General features: G+C 39.2%; 4 non-coding genes across 4 annotated transcripts; all 4 read right to left on the reverse strand.

Annotated features, from left to right (window-relative positions):
- Window positions 1-2,586: 2,586 nt before the first annotated feature.
- TRNAR-UCG (transfer RNA arginine (anticodon UCG)) lies at window positions 2,587-2,659 on the reverse strand. The gene has a single exon. It is a non-coding gene; the product is annotated as a tRNA-Arg (tRNA).
- Window positions 2,660-6,234: 3,575 nt separating this feature from the next.
- TRNAR-UCG (transfer RNA arginine (anticodon UCG)) lies at window positions 6,235-6,307 on the reverse strand. The gene has a single exon. It is a non-coding gene; the product is annotated as a tRNA-Arg (tRNA).
- A 5,396-nt stretch (window positions 6,308-11,703) lies between these two features.
- TRNAR-UCG (transfer RNA arginine (anticodon UCG)) lies at window positions 11,704-11,776 on the reverse strand. Its single transcript has one exon. It is a non-coding gene; the product is annotated as a tRNA-Arg (tRNA).
- Window positions 11,777-13,526: 1,750 nt separating this feature from the next.
- Window positions 13,527-13,599, reverse strand: TRNAQ-UUG (transfer RNA glutamine (anticodon UUG)). Its single transcript has one exon. It is a non-coding gene; the product is annotated as a tRNA-Gln (tRNA).
- Between the last annotated feature and the right edge of the window lie 2,844 nt (window positions 13,600-16,443).

Genomic DNA, 16,443 nt, shown 5'->3' on the forward strand with positions numbered 1-16,443 from the left:
CCTTGCTCTCAGACAGACACAGAAAGCCTATCACCACCTCTACGAACATATTTCAATCAAACCAATATATATCATTCAACAATTATGCCTCTGTATCAATATAACTATAACTCGAGACAGAAAGGAATTTAAAAAACAATCTGCCCATTTGAATAACCAGCATAGTTTTAAGGACGTACAAATTGGAATGTGACAATTTCAGAGTTCCTCATTCATAAGAAGTCTGTGAGATAGTATCTCAGAAAGATCTCAAGTTTATAGCAAAAATGGTTGTAAGGGTGATTTTTACCACACAATTGCAACTAGGTGCCTCAATCTGCAAGAGACCAGTCCTTGACAGATTACACAACTGGGGCAACAGCAAAGGCAGCAATTGTGTAAATCCTTTATGATTCTTCTCTAGTACTATACTTTTTCTGAGGGACAATTTGCATTATTCCTGGAGAAAATCATAGAGCTTCTACCCATGCATAGTTTCTGCTTTCTGCACGCACACACTCCCTGCACTGAATCTACCCACAGTTCTGTTCGGAATGATTGTGCCATGTCATATTGTTGTATACGTATTGCATATCCGTGGCATTTATGAAGAGGTACTTTGGTATGGCAGAAAGACAGAAAAGTAGCAATGCTGAAGGCATAACGTGACTGATTGTGCAGTTTGCATTGGGCTTTCTTAATGAGTGAGAGTGAAAGGAGTATTGTAAGAGTGTATTTCCAGTTTGTATGTAAAGATAAGTTGAGTGCTGTGAGAAAAAGACTCAACCATGAAGGGACTCGAACCCTCAATCTCCTGATCTGAAGTCAGACGCCTTATCCATTAGGCCACATGGTCACTGACTGCAATATGTTTGGGTGTTTAGGGTTAGGTGGTATGAATGGATGTGGAACATATCAATTACAGGTGCACAGGACAGGATCCCATACCGTTCTTCATCTTCTTTCCATCAAAGGAGTTTTTTCAAACAATATCTAGATAATTTCCAAAGTTTCATATCTTATGCTGTGCTTTTTTGCCGTTAATCCTCCTTTCTTCTTTTATTGAATACTCTGTTTTATGCTGCAATGGTATTTTTGGATTATTTGAAAAGAGAATGAAACTGCTTTGACAGTAGTTCAGACTTCCCATTTCTTGACTTGCAAATTTGCTCCCTGATTTAGCTTATACAAGTGACATGAACAGGGCCTTGACCTAAGCACGTACCTGAAAGCCTGTCACCACCTCTAGAAATAAAATTCACAGCAGCTCAAACATTCATTTTGAAAGAGAATATTTCAAGTGAGTCCAAGTTTAATTTCAATAAAGAAAGCTGTATAAAATGACAAGCTGCATATTTGGGTAATCAGCATGACTCTTTTCAGTGAAGAAGTGGAATGGTTCTGTTGCAATATACTATCACCCTGGCAAGCTGCTACGAGGAAGAGTAAACAATATGATTAGGTTTCAGCAAAAAGGTATTAGTTCAGGGTGTGCACCTCAGATAGACTTAAACTTACACACCCTGGTCTGTGAGAGTAGTGCCCTATCCATTGCGGCATTGAGGGTAATCTGCAAGACAGAGTTCCAAAATCATCCTTTCATCTCAGTTCATGGCCACATACAGTATTTCTGCAGTCATTCGTTTCACTTTTCTGTCTTTAATTAAACTGACCATTTTAAACCTCCGGCACCCACCACTTCAATATTACAGTTTTTGTGCTATCATAGGGCCATGGAACTTTTGGCAAGTGGACAGAAGCAGTCAGAGAACCACATCACAATACATACTCATTTGCCTGATACCTTTCACAACAAACTGCTCTTGGAAAAAGACGTTAACCGGTCCTTGCTCTCAGACAGACAAAGAAAGCCTATCACCACCTCTATGAACATATTTCAATCAAACCAATATATATCATTCAACAATTATGCCTCTGTATCAATATAACTACAACTAGAGACAGAAAGGAATTTAAAAAACAATCTGCCCATTTGAATAACCAGCATAGTTTTAAGGACGTACAAATTGGAATGTGACAATTTCAGAGTTCCTCATTCATAAGAAGTCTGTGTGATAGTATCTCAGAAAGATCTCAAGTTTATAGCAAAAATGGTTGTAAGGGTGATTTTTACCACACAATTGCAACTAGGTGCCTCAATCTGCAAGAGACCAGTCCTTGACAGATTACACAACTGGGGCAACAGCAAAGGCAGCAATTGTGTCAATCCTTTATGATTCTTCTCTACTACTATACTTTTTCTGAGGGACAATTTGCATTATTCCTGGAGAAAATCATAGAGCTTCTACCCATGCATAGTTTCTGCTTTCTGCACGCACACACTCCCTGCACTGAATCTACCCACAGTTCTGTTCGGAATGATTGTGCCATGTCATATTGTTGTATACGTAATGCATATCCGTGGCATTTATGAAGAGGTACTTTGGTATGGCAGAAAGACAGAAAAGTAGCAATGCTGAAGGCATAACGTGACTGATTGTGCAGTTTGCATTGGGCTTTCTTAATGAGTGAGAGTGAAAGGAGTATTGTAAGAGTGTATTTCCAGTTTGTATGTAAAGATAAGTTGAGTGCTGTGAGAAAAAGACTCAACCATGAAGGGACTCGAACCCTCAATCTCCTGATCCGAAGTCAGACGCCTTATCCATTAGGCCACATGGTCACTGACAGCAATATGTTTGGTTGTTTAGGGTTAGGTGGTATGAATGGCTGTGGAACATATCAATTACAGGTGCGCAGGACAGGATCCCATACCGTTCTTCATCTTCTTTCCATCAAAGGAGTTTTTTCAAACAATATCTAGATAATTTCCAAAGTTTCATATCTTATGATGTGCTTTTTTGCTGTTAATCATCCTTTCTTCTTTTATTGAATACTCTGTTTTATGCTGCAATGGTATTTTTGGATTATTTGAAAAGAGAATGAAACTGCTTTGACAGTAGTTCAGACTTCCCATTTCTTGACTTGCTAATTTGCTCCCTGAATTAGCTTATACAAGTGACATGAACAGGGCCTTGACCTAAGCACGTACCTGAAAGCCTGTCACCACCTCTAGAAATAAAAGTCACAGCAGCTCAAAACATTCATTTTGAAAGAGAATATTTCAAGTGAGTCCAAGTTTAATTTCAATAAAGAAAGCTGTATAAAATGACACGCTGCTCATTTGGGTAACCAGCATGACACTTTTCAGTGAAGAAGTGGAATGGTTCTGTTGCAATATACTATCACCCTGGCAAGCTGCTACGAGGAAGAGTAAACAATATGATTAGGTTTCAGCAAAAATGTATTAGTTCAGGGTGTGCACCTCAGATAGACTTAAACTTACACACCCTGGTCTGTGAGAGTAGTGCCCTATCTATTGCGGCATTGAGGGTAATCTGCAAGACAGAGTTCCAAAATCATCCTTTCATCTCAGTTCATGGCCACATACAGTATTTCTGCAGTCATTCGTTTCACTTTTCTGTCTTTAATTAAACTGACCATTTTAAACCTCCGGCACCCACCACTTCAATCTTACCGTTTTTGTGCAATCATAGGGCCTTGGAACTTTTGGCAAGTGGACAGAAGCAGTCAGAGAACCACATCACAATACATACTCCTTTGCCTGATACCTTTCACAATAAACTGCTCTTGGAAAAAGACGTTAACCGGTCCTTGCTCTCAGACAGACACAGAAAGCCTATCACCACCTCTACGAACATATTTCAATCAAACCAATATATATCATTCAACTATTATGCCTCTGTATCAATATAACTACAACTCGAGACAGAAAGGAATTTAAAAACAATCTGCCCATTTGAATAACCATCATAGTTTTAAGGACGTACAAATTGGAATATGACAATTTCAGAGTTCCTCATTCATAAGAAGTCTGTGAGATAGTATCTCAGAAAGATCTCAAGTTTATAGCAAAAATGGTTGTAAGGGTGATTTTTACCACACAATTGCAACTAGGTGCCTCAATCTGCAAGAGACCAGTCCTTGACAGATTACACAACTGGGGCAACAGCAAAGGCAGCAATTGTGTCAATCCTTTATGATTCTTCTCTAGTACTATACTTTTTCTGAGGGACAATTTGCATTATTCCTGGAGAAAATCATAGAGCTTCTACCCATGCATAGTTTCTGCTTTCTGCACGCACACACTTCCTGCACTGAATCTACCCACAGTTCTGTTCAGAATGATTGTGCCATGTCATATTGTTGTATACGTATTGCATATCCATGGCATTTATGAAGAGGTACTTTGGTATGGCAGAAAGACAGAAAAGTAGCAATGCTGAAGGCATAACGTGACTGATTGTGCAGTTTGCATTGGGCTTTCTTAATGAGTGAGAGTGAAAGGAGTATTGTAAGAGTGTGTTTCCAGTTTGTATGTCAAGATAAGTTGGGTGCTGTGAGAAAAAGACTCAACCCTGAAGGAATTCGAACCCTCAATCTTCTGATCCAAAGTCAGACACCTTATCCATTAGGCCACATGGTCACTGACTACAACATGCTTGGGTGTTTAGGGTTAGGTGGTATGAATGGATGTGGAACATATCAATTACAGGTGCGCAGGACAGGATCCCATACCGTTCTTCATCTTCTTTCCATCAAAGGAGTTTTTTCAAACAATATCTAGATAATTTCCAAAGTTTCATATCTTATGCTGTGCTTTTTTGCCGTTAATCCTCCTTTCTTCTTTTATTGAATACTCTGTTTTATGCTGCAATGGTATTTTTGGATTATTTGAAAAGAGAATGAAACTGCTTTGACAGTAGTTCAGACTTCCCATTTCTTGACTTGCTAATTTGCTCCCTGAATTAGCTTATACAAGTGACATGAACAGGGCCTTGACCTAAGCACGTACCTGAAAGCCTGTCACCACCTCTAGAAATAAAATTCACAGCAGCTCAAACATTCATTTTGAAAGAGAATATTTCAAGTGAGTCCAAGTTTAATTTCAATAAAGAAAGCTGTATAAAATGACAAGCTGCATATTTGGGTAACCAGCATGACTCTTTTCAGTGAAGAAGTGGAATGGTTCTGTTGCAATATACTATCACCCTGGCAAGCTGCTACGAGGAAGAGTAAACAATATGATTAGGTTTCAGCAAAAATGTATTAGTTCAGGGTGTGCACCTCAGATAGACTTAAACTTACACACCCTGGTCTGTGAGAGTAGTGCCCTATCCATTGCGGCATTGAGGGTAATCTGCAAGACAGAGTTCCAAAATCATCCTTTCATCTCAGTTCATGGCCACATACAGTATTTCTGCAGTCATTCGTTTCACTTTTCTGTCTTTAATTAATCTGACCATTTTAAACCTCCGGCACCCACCACTTCAATCTTACAGTTTTTGTGCTATCATAGGGCCATGGAACTTTTGGCAAGTGGACAGAAGCAGTCAGAGAACCACATCACAATGCATACTCATTTGCCTGATACCTTTCACAACAAACTGCTCTTGGAAAAAGACGTTAACCGGTCCTTGCTCTCAGACAGACAAAGAAAGCCTATCACCACCTCTATGAACATATTTCAATCAAACCAATATATATCATTCAACAATTATGCCTCTGTATCAATATAACTAGAACTAGAGACAGAAAGGAATTTAAAAAACAATCTGCCCATTTGAATAACCAGCATAGTTTTAAGGACGTACAAATTGGAACGTGACAATTTCAGAGTTCCTCATTCATAAGAAGTCTGTGAGATAGTATCTCAGAAAGATCTCAAGTTTATAGCAAAAATGGTTGTAAGGGTGATTTTTACCACACAATTGCAACTAGGTGCCTCAATCTGCAAGAGACCAGTCCTTGACAGATTACACAACTGGGGCAACAGCAAAGGCAGCAATTGTGTCAATCCTTTATGATTCTTCTCTAGTACTATACTTTTTCTGAGGGACAATTTGCATTATTCCTGGAGAAAATCATAGAGCTTCTACCCATGCATAGTTTCTGCTTTCTGCACGCACACACTCCCTGCACTGAATCTACCCACAGTTCTGTTCAGAATGATTGTGCCATGTCATATTGTTGTATACGTATTGCATATCCATGGCATTTATGAAGAGGTACTTTGGTATGGCAGAAAGACAGAAAAGTAGCAATGCTGAAGGCATAACGTGACTGATTGTGCAGTTTGCATTGGGCTTTCTTAATGAGTGAGAGTGAAAGGAGTATTGTAAGAGTGTGTTTCCAGTTTGTATGTAAAGATAAGTTGAGTGCTGTGAGAAAAAGACTCAACCATGAAGGGACTCGAACCCTCAAACTCCTGATCCGAAGTCAGACGCCTTATCCATTAGGCCACATGGTCACTGACAGCAATATGTTTGGTTGTTTAGGGTTAGGTGGTATGAATGGATGTGGAACATATCAATTACAGGTGCGCAGGACAGGATCCCATACCGTTCTTCATCTTCTTTCCATCAAAGGAGTTTTTTCAAACAATATCTAGATAATTTCCAAAGTTTCATATCTTATGATGTGCTTTTTTGCTGTTAATCCTCCTTTCTTCTTTTATTGAATACTCTGTTTTATGCTGCAATGGTATTTTTGGATTATTTGAAAAGAGAATGAAACTGCTTTGACAGTAGTTCAGACTTCCCATTTCTTGACTTGCTAATTTGCTCCCTGAATTAGCTTATACAAGTGACATGAACAGGGCCTTGACCTAAGCACGTACCTGAAAGCCTGTCACCACCTCTAGAAATAAAAGTCACAGCAGCTCAAAACATTCATTTTGAAAGAGAATATTTCAAGTGAGTCCAAGTTTAATTTCAATAAAGAAAGCTGTATAAAATGACACGCTGCTCATTTGGGTAACCAGCATGACTCTTTTCAGTGAAGAAGTGGAATGGTTCTGTTGCAATATACTATCACCCTGGCAAGCTGCTACGAGGAAGAGTAAACAATATGATTAGGTTTCAGCAAAAATGTATTAGTTCAGGGTGTGCACCTCAGATAGACTTAAACTTACACACCCTGGTCTGTGAGAGTAGTGCCCTATCCATTGCGGCATTGAGGGTAATCTGCAAGACAGAGTTCCAAAATCATCCTTTCATCTCAGTTCATGGCCACATACAGTATTTCTGCAGTCATTCGTTTCACTTTTCTGTCTTTAATTAAACTGACCATTTTAAACCTCCGGCACCCACCACTTCAATCTTTCTGTTTTTGTGCTATCATAGGGCCTTGGAACTTTTGGCAAGTGGACAGAAGCAGTCAGAGAACCACATCACAATACATACTCCTTTGCTTGATACCTTTCACAACAAACTGCTCTTGGAAAAAGACGTTAACCGGTCCTTGCTCTCAGACAGACACAGAAAGCCTATCACCACCTCTACGAACATATTTCAATCAAACCAATATATATCATTCAACAATTATGCCTCTGTATCAATAAAACTACAACTCGAGACAGAAAGGAATTTAAAAAACAATCTGCCCATTTGAATAACCAGCAGAGTTTTAAGGACGTACAAATTGGAATGTGACAATTTCAGAGTTCCTCATTCATAAGAAGTCTGTGAGATAGTATCTCAGAAAGATCTCAAGTTTATAGCAAAAATGGTTGTAAGGGTGATTTTTACCACACAATTGCAACTAGGTGCCTCAATCTGCAAGAGACCAGTCCTTGACAGATTACACAACTGGGGCAACAGCAAAGGCATCAATTGTGTCAATCCTTTATGATTCTTCTCTAGTACTATACTTTTTCTGAGGGACAATTTGCATTATTCCTGGAGAAAATCATAGAGCTTCTACCCATGCATAGTTTCTGCTTTCTGCACGCACACACTCCCTGCACTGAATCTACCCACAGTTCTGTTCGGAATGATTGTGCCATGTCATATTGTTGTATACGTATTGCATATCCGTGGCATTTATGAAGAGGTACTTTGGTATGGCAGAAAGACAGAAAAGTAGCAATGCTGAAGGCATAACGTGACTGATTGTGCAGTTTGCATTGGGCTTTCTTAATGAGTGAGAGTGAAAGGAGTATTGTAAGAGTGTATTTCCAGTTTGTATGTAAAGATAAGTTGGGTGCTGTGATGAAAAGTCTCAACCATGAAGGTACTCAAACACTCAATCTTCTGATCCGAAGTCAGATGCCTTATCCATTAGGCCACATGGTCACTGACAGCAATATGTTTATGTGTTTAGGGTTAGGTGGTATGAATGGATGTGGAACATATCAATTACAGGTGCGCAGGACAGGATCCCATACCGTTCTTCATCTTCTTTCCATCAAAGGAGTTTTTTCAAACAATATCTAGATAATTTCCAAAGTTTCATATCTTATGCTGTGCTTTTTTGCCGTTAATCCTCCTTTCTTCTTTTATTGAATACTCTGTTTTATGCTGCAATGGTATTTTTGGATTATTTGAAAAGAGAATGAACTGACAGTAGTTCAGACTTCCCATTTCTTGACTTGCTAATTTGCTCCCTGAATTAGCTTATACAAGTGACCTGAACAGGGCCTTGACCTAAGCACGTACCTGAAAGCCTGTCACCACCTCTAGAAATAAAATTCACAGCAGCTCAAAACATTCATTTTGAAAGAGAATATTTCAAGTGAGTCCAAGTTTAATTTCAATAAAGAAAGCTGTATAAAATGACACGCTGCGCATTTGGGTAACCAGCATGACACTTTTCAGTGAAGAAGTGGAATGGTTCTGTTGCAATATACTATCACCCTGGCAAGCTGCTACGAGGAAGAGTAAACAATATGATTAGGTTTCAGCAAAAATGTATTAGTTCAGGGTGTGCACCTCAGATAGACTTAAACTTACACACCCTGGTCTGTGAGAGTAGTGCCCTATCTATTGCGGCATTGAGGGTAATCTGCAAGACAGAGTTCCAAAATCATCCTTTCATCTCAGTTCATGGCCACATACAGTATTTCTGCAGTCATTCGTTTCACTTTTCTGTCTTTAATTAAACTGACCATTTTAAACCTCCGGCACCCACCACTTCAATCTTACCGTTTTTGTGCTATCATAGGGCCTTGAAACTTTTGGCAAGTGGGCAGAAGCAGTCAGAGAACCACATCACAATACATACTCCTTTGCCTGATACCTTTCACAATAAACTGCTCTTGGAAAAAGACGTTAACCGGTCCTTGCTCTCAGACAGACACAGAAAGCCTATCACCACCTCTACGAACATATTTCAATCAAACCAATATATATCATTCAACAATTATGCCTCTGTATCAATATAACTATAACTCGAGACAGAAAGGAATTTAAAAAACAATCTGCCCATTTGAATAACCAGCATAGTTTTAAGGACGTACAAATTGGAATGTGACAATTTCAGAGTTCCTCATTCATAAGAAGTCTGTGAGATAGTATCTCAGAAAGATCTCAAGTTTATAGCAAAAATGGTTGTAAGGGTGATTTTTACCACACAATTGCAACTAGGTGCCTCAATCTGCAAGAGACCAGTCCTTGACAGATTACACAACTGGGGCAACAGCAAAGGCAGCAATTGTGTCAATCCTTTATGATTCTTCTCTAGTACTATACTTTTTCTGAGGGACAATTTGCATTATTCCTGGAGAAAATCATAGAGCTTCTACCCATGCATAGTTTCTGCTTTCTGCACGCACACACTCCCTGCACTGAATCTACCCACAGTTCTGTTCAGAATGATTGTGCCATGTCATATTGTTGTATACGTATTGCATATCCGTGGCATTTATGAAGAGGTACTTTGGTATGGCAGAAAGACAGAAAAGTAGCAATGCTGATGGCATAACGTGACTGATTGTGCAGTTTGCATTGGGCTTTCTTAATGAGTGAGAGTGAAAGGAGTATTGTAAGAGTGTGTTTCCAGTTTGTATGTAAAGATAAGTTGGGTGCTGTGAGAAAAAGACTCAACCATGAAGGGGCTCGAACCCTCAATCTTCTGATCTGAAGTCTGACACCTTATCCATTAGGCCACATGGTCACTGACTGCAACATGTTTGGGTGTTTAGGGTTAGGTGGTATGAATGAATGTGGAACATATCAATTACAGGTGCGCAGGACAGGATCCCATACCGTTCTTCATCTTCTTTCCATCAAAGGAGTTTTTTCAAACAATATCTAGATAATTTCCAAAGTTTCATATCTTATGCTGTGCTTTTTTGCTGTTAATCCTCCTTTCTTTTTTTATTGAATACTCTGTTTTATGCTGCAATGGTATTTTTGGATTATTTGAAAAGAGAATGAAACTGCTTTGACAGTAGTTCAGACTTCCCATTTCTTAAGTTGCTAATTTGCTCCCTGAATTAGCTTATACAAGTGACATGAACAGGGCCTTGACCTAAGCACGTACCTGAAAGCCTGTCACCACCTCTAGAAATAAAATTCACAGCAGCTCAAAACATTCATTTTGAAAGAGAATATTTCAAGTGAGTCCAAGTTTAATTTCAATAAAGAAAGTTGTATAAAATGACACGCTGCACATTTGGGTAACCAGCATGACTCTTTTCAGTGAAGAAGTGGAATGGTTCTGTTGCAATATACTATCACCCTGGCAAGCTGCTACGAGGAAGAGTAAACAATATGATTAGGTTTCAGCAAAAATTTATTAGTTCAGGGTGTGCACCTCAGATAGACTTAAACTTACACACCCTGGTCTGTGAGAGTAGTGCCCTATCCATTGCGGCATTGAGGGTAATCTGCGAGACAGAGTTCCAAAATCATCCTTTCATCTCAGTTCATGGCCTCATACAGTATTTCTGCAGTCATTCGTTTCACTTTTCTGTCTTTAATTAAACTGACCATTTTAAACCTCCGGCACCCACCACTTCAATCTTACCGTTTTTGTGCTATCATAGGGCCTTGGAACTTTTGGCAAGTGGACAGAAGCAGTCAGAGAACCACATCACAATACATACTTCTTTGCCTGATACCTTTCACAACAAACTGCTCTTGGAAAAACACGTTAACCGGTCCTTGCTCTCAGACAGCCACAGAAAGCCTATCACCACCTCTACGAACATATTTCAATCAAACCAATATATATCATTCAACAATTATGCCTCTGTATCAATATAACTACAACTCGAGACAGAAAGGAATTTAAAAAACAATCTGCCCATTTGAATAACCAGCAGAGTTTTAAGGACGTACAAATTGGAATGTGACAATTTCAGAGTTCCTCATTCATAAGAAGTCTGTGAGATAGTATCTCAGAAAGATCTCAAGTTTATAGCAAAAATGGTTGTAAGGGTGATTTTTACCACACAATTGCAACTAGGTGACTCAATCTGCAAGAGACCAGTCCTTGACAGATTACACAACTGGGGCAACAGCAAAGGCAGCAATTGTGTCAATCCTTTATGATTCTTCTCTAATACTATACTTTTTCTGAGGGACAATTTGCATTATTCCTAGAGAAAATCATAGAGCTTCTACCCATGCATAGTTTCTGCTTTCTGCACGCACGCACTCCCTGCACTGAATCTACCCACAGTTCTGTTCAGAATGATTGTGCCATGTCATATAGTTGTATACGTATTGCATATCCATGGCATTTATGAAGAGGTACTTTGGTATGGCAGAAAGACAGAAAAGTAGCAATGCTGAAGGCATAACGTGACTGATTGTGCAGTTTGCATTGGGCTTTCTTAATGAGTGAGAGTGAAAGGAGTATTGTAAGAGTGTGTTTCCAGTTTGTATGTAAAGATAAGTTGGGTGCTGTGAGAAAAAGACTCAACCATGAAGGGACTCGAACCCTCAATCTTCTGATCCGAAGTCAGACGCCTTATCCATTAGGCCACATGGTCACTGACTGCAACATGTTTGGGTGTTTAGGGTTAGGTGGTATGAATGGATGTAGAACATATCAATTACAGGTGCGCAGGACAGGATCCCATACCGTTCTTCATCTTCTTTCCATCAAAGGAGTTTTTTCAAACAATATCTAGATAATTTCCAAAGTTTCATATCTTATGCTGTGCTTTTATGCTGTTAATCCTCCTTTCTTCTTTTATTGAATACTCTGTTTTATGCTGCAATGGTATTTTTGGATTATTTGAAAAGAGAATGAAACTGCTTTGACAGTAGTTCAGACTTCCCATTTCTTGACTTGCTAATTTGCTCCCTGAATTAGCTTATACAAGTGACATGAACAGGGCCTTGACCTAAGCACGTACCTGAAAGCCTGTCACCACCTCTAGAAATAAAATTCACAGCAGCTCAAACATTCATTTTGAAAGAGAATATTTCAAGTGAGTCCAAGTTTAATTTCAATAAAGAAAGCTTTATAAAATGACAAGCTGCATATTTGGGTAACCAGCATGACTCTTTTCAGTGAAGAAGTGGAATGGTTCTGTTGCAATATACTATCACCCTGGCAAGCTGCTACGAGGAAGAGTAAACAATATGATTAGGTTTCAGCAAAAATGTATTAGTTTAGGGTGTGCACCTCAGATAGACTTAAACTTACACACCCTGGTCTGTGAGAGTAGTGCCCTATCCATTGCGGCATTGAGGGTAATCTGCAAGACAGAGTTCCAAAATCATCCTTTCATCTCAGTTCATGGCCACATACAGTATTTCTGCAGTCATTCGTTTCACTTTTCTGTCTTTAATTAAACTGACCATTTTAAACCTCCGGCACCCACCACTTCAATCTTACAGTTTTTGTGCTATCATAGGGCCATGGAACTTTTGGCAAGTGGACAGAAGCAGTCAGAGAACCCATCACAATACATACTCATTTGCCTGATACCTTTCACAACAAACTGCTCTTGGAAAAAGACGTTAACCGGTCCTTGCTCTCAGACAGACACAGAAAGCCTATCACCACCTCTATGAACATATTTCAATCAAACCAATATATATCATTCAAGAATTATGCCTCTGTATCAATATAACTACAACTAGAGACAGAAAGGAATTTAAAAAACAATCTGCCCATTTGAATAACCAGCATAGTTTTAAGGACGTACAAATTGGAATGTGACAATTTCAGAGTTCCTCATTCATAAGAAGTCTGTGAGATAGTATCTCAGAAAGATCTCAAGTTTATAGCAAAAATGGTTGTAAGGGTGATTTTTACCACACAATTGCAACTAGGTGCCTCAATCTGCAAGAGACCAGTCCTTGACAGATTACACAACTGGGGCAACAGCAAAGGCAGCAATTGTGTCAATCCTTTATGATTCTTCTCTAGTACTATACTTTTTCTGAGGGACAATTTGCATTATTCCTGGAGAAAATCATAGAGCTTCTACCCATGCATAGTTTCTGCTTTCTGCACGCACACACTCCCTGCACTGAATCTACCCACAGTTCTGTTCGGAATGATTGTGCCATGTCATATTGTTGTATACGTATTGCATATCCGTGGCATTTATGAAGAGGTACTTTGGTATGGCAGAAAGACAGAAAAGTAGCAATGCTGAAGGCATAACATGACTGATTGTGCAGTTTGCATTGGGCTTTCTTAATGAGTGAGAGTGAAAGGAGTATTGTAAGAGTGTATTTCCAGTTTGTATGTAAAGATAAGTTGAGTGCTGTGAGAAAATGACTCAACCATGAAGGGGCTCGAACCCTCAATCTCCTGATCCAAAGTCAGACGCCTTATCCATTAGGCCACATGGTCACTGAAAGCAATATGTTTGGGTGTTTAGGGTTAGGTGGTATGAATGGATGTGGAACATATCAATTACAGGTGCGCAGGACAGGATCCCATACCGTTGTTCATCTTCTTTCCATCAAAGGAGTTTTTTCAAACAATATCTAGATAATTTCCAAAGTTTCATATCTTATGATGTGCTTTTTTGCTGTTAATCCTCCTTTCTTCTTTTATTGAATACTCTGTTTTATGCTGCAATGGTATTTTTGGATTATTTGAAAAGAGAATGAAACTGCTTTGACAGTAGTTCAGACTTCCCATTTCTTGACTTGCTAATTTGCTCCCTGAATTAGCTTATACAAGTGACATGAACAGGGCCTTGACCTAAGCACGTACCTGAAAGCCTGTCACCACCTCTAGAAATAAAAGTCACAGCAGCTCAAAACATTCATTTTGAAAGAGAATATTTCAAGTGAGTCCAAGTTTAATTTCAATAAAGAAAGCTGTATAAAATGACACGCTGCTCATTTGGGTAACCAGCATGACACTTTTCAGTGAAGAAGTGGAATGGTTCTGTTGCAATATACTATCACCCTGGCAAGCTGCTACGAGGAAGAGTAAACAATATGATTAGGTTTCAGCAAAAATGTATTAGTTCAGGGTGTGCACCTCAGATAGACTTAAACTTACACACCCTGGTCTGTGAGATTAGTGCCCTATCTATTGCGGCATTGAGGGTAATCTGCAAGACAGAGTTCCAAAATCATCCTTTCATCTCAGTTCATGGCCACATACAGTATTTCTGCAGTCATTCGTTTCACTTTTCTGTCTTTAATTAAACTGACCATTTTAAACCTCCGGCACCCACCACTTCAATCTTACCGTTTTTGTGCAATCATAGGGCCTTGGAACTTTTGGCAAGTGGACAGAAGCAGTCAGAGAACCACATCACAATACATACTCCTTTGCCTGATACCTTTCACAATAAACTGCTCTTGGAAAAAGACGTTAACCGGTCCTTGCTCTCAGACAGACACAGAAAGCCTATCACCACCTCTACGAACATATTTCAATCAAACCAATATATATCATTCAACAATTATGCCTCTGTATCAATATAACTACAACTCGAGACAGAAAGGAATTTAAAAAACAATCTGCCCATTTGAATAACCAGCATAGTTTTAAGGACGTACAAATTGGAATATGACAATTTCAGAGTTCCTCATTCATAAGAAGTCTGTGAGATAGTATCTCAGAAAGATCTCAAGTTTATAGCAAAAATGGTTGTAAGGGTGATTTTTACCACACAATTGCAACTAGGTGCCTCAATCTGCAAGAGACCAGTCCTTGACAGATTACACAACTGGGGCAACAGCAAAGGCAGCAATTGTGTCAATCCTTTATGATTCTTCTCTAGTACTATACTTTTTCTGAGGGACAATTTGCATTATTCCTGGAGAAAATCATAGAGCTTCTACCCATGCATAGTTTCTGCTTTCTGCACGCACACACTCCCTGCACTGAATCTACCCACAGTTCTGTTCAGAATGATTGTGCCATGTCATATTGTTGTATACGTATTGCATATCCAAGGCATTTATGAAGAGGTACTTTGGTATGGCAGAAAGACAGAAAAGTAGCAATGCTGAAGGTATAACGTGACTGATTGTGCAGTTTGCATTGGGCTTTCTTAATGAGTGAGAGTGAAAGGAGTATTGTAAGAGTGTGTTTCCAGTTTGTATGTGAAGATAAGTTGGGTGCTGTGAGAAAAAGACTCAACCATGAAGGGACTCGAACCCTCAATGTTCTGATCTGAAGTCAGACGCCTTATCCATTAGGCCACATGGTCACTGACTGCAACATGTTTGGGTGTTTAGGGTTAGGTGGTATGAATGGATGTGGAACATATCAATTACAGGTGCGCAGGACAGGATCCCATACCGTTCTTCATCTTCTTTCCATCAAAGGAGTTTTTTCAAACAATATCTAGATAATTTCCAAAGTTTCATATCTTATGCTGTGCTTTTTTGCCGTTAATCCTCCTTTCTTCTTTTATTGAATACTCTGTTTTATGCTGCAATGGTATTTTTGGATTATTTGAAAAGAGAATGAAACTGCTTTGACAGTAGTTCAGACTTCCCATTTCTTGACTTGCTAATTTGCTCCCTGAATTAGCTTATACAAGTGACATGAACAGGGCCTTGACCTAAGCACGTACCTGAAAGCCTGTCACCACCTCTAGAAATAAAATTCACAGCAGCTCAAAACATTCATTTTGAAAGAGAATATTTCAAGTGAGTCCAAGTTTAATTTCAATAAAGAAAGTTGTATAAAATGACACGCTGCACATTTGGGTAACCAGCATGACTCTTTTCAGTGAAGAAGTGGAATGGTTCTGTTGCAATATACTATCACCCTGGCAAGCTGCTACGAAGAAGAGTAAACAATATGATTAGGTTTCAGCAAAAATGTATTAGTTCAGGGTGTGCACCTCAGATAGACTTAAACTTACACACCCTGGTCTGTGAGAGTAGTGCCCTATCCATTGCGGCATTGAGGGTAATCTGCAAGACAGAGTTCCAAAATCATCCTTTCATCTCAGTTCATGGCCTCATACAGTATTTCTGCAGTCATTCGTTTCACTTTTCTGTCTTTAATTAAACTGACCATTTTAAACCTCCGGCACCCACCACTTCAATCTTACCGTTTTTGTGCTATCATAGGGCCTTGGAACTTTTGGCAAGTGGACAGAAGCAGTCAGAGAACCACATCACAATACATACTTCTTTGCCTGATACCTTTCACAACAAACTGCTCTTGGAAAAACACGTTAACCGGTCCTTGCTCTCAGACAGACACAGAAAGCCT

The sequence above is a fragment of the Pleurodeles waltl genome, chromosome 4_1 (assembly GCF_031143425.1).
Source record: "Pleurodeles waltl isolate 20211129_DDA chromosome 4_1, aPleWal1.hap1.20221129, whole genome shotgun sequence".
In the NCBI taxonomy this organism is placed as follows: Eukaryota; Metazoa; Chordata; class Amphibia; order Caudata; family Salamandridae; genus Pleurodeles; species Pleurodeles waltl.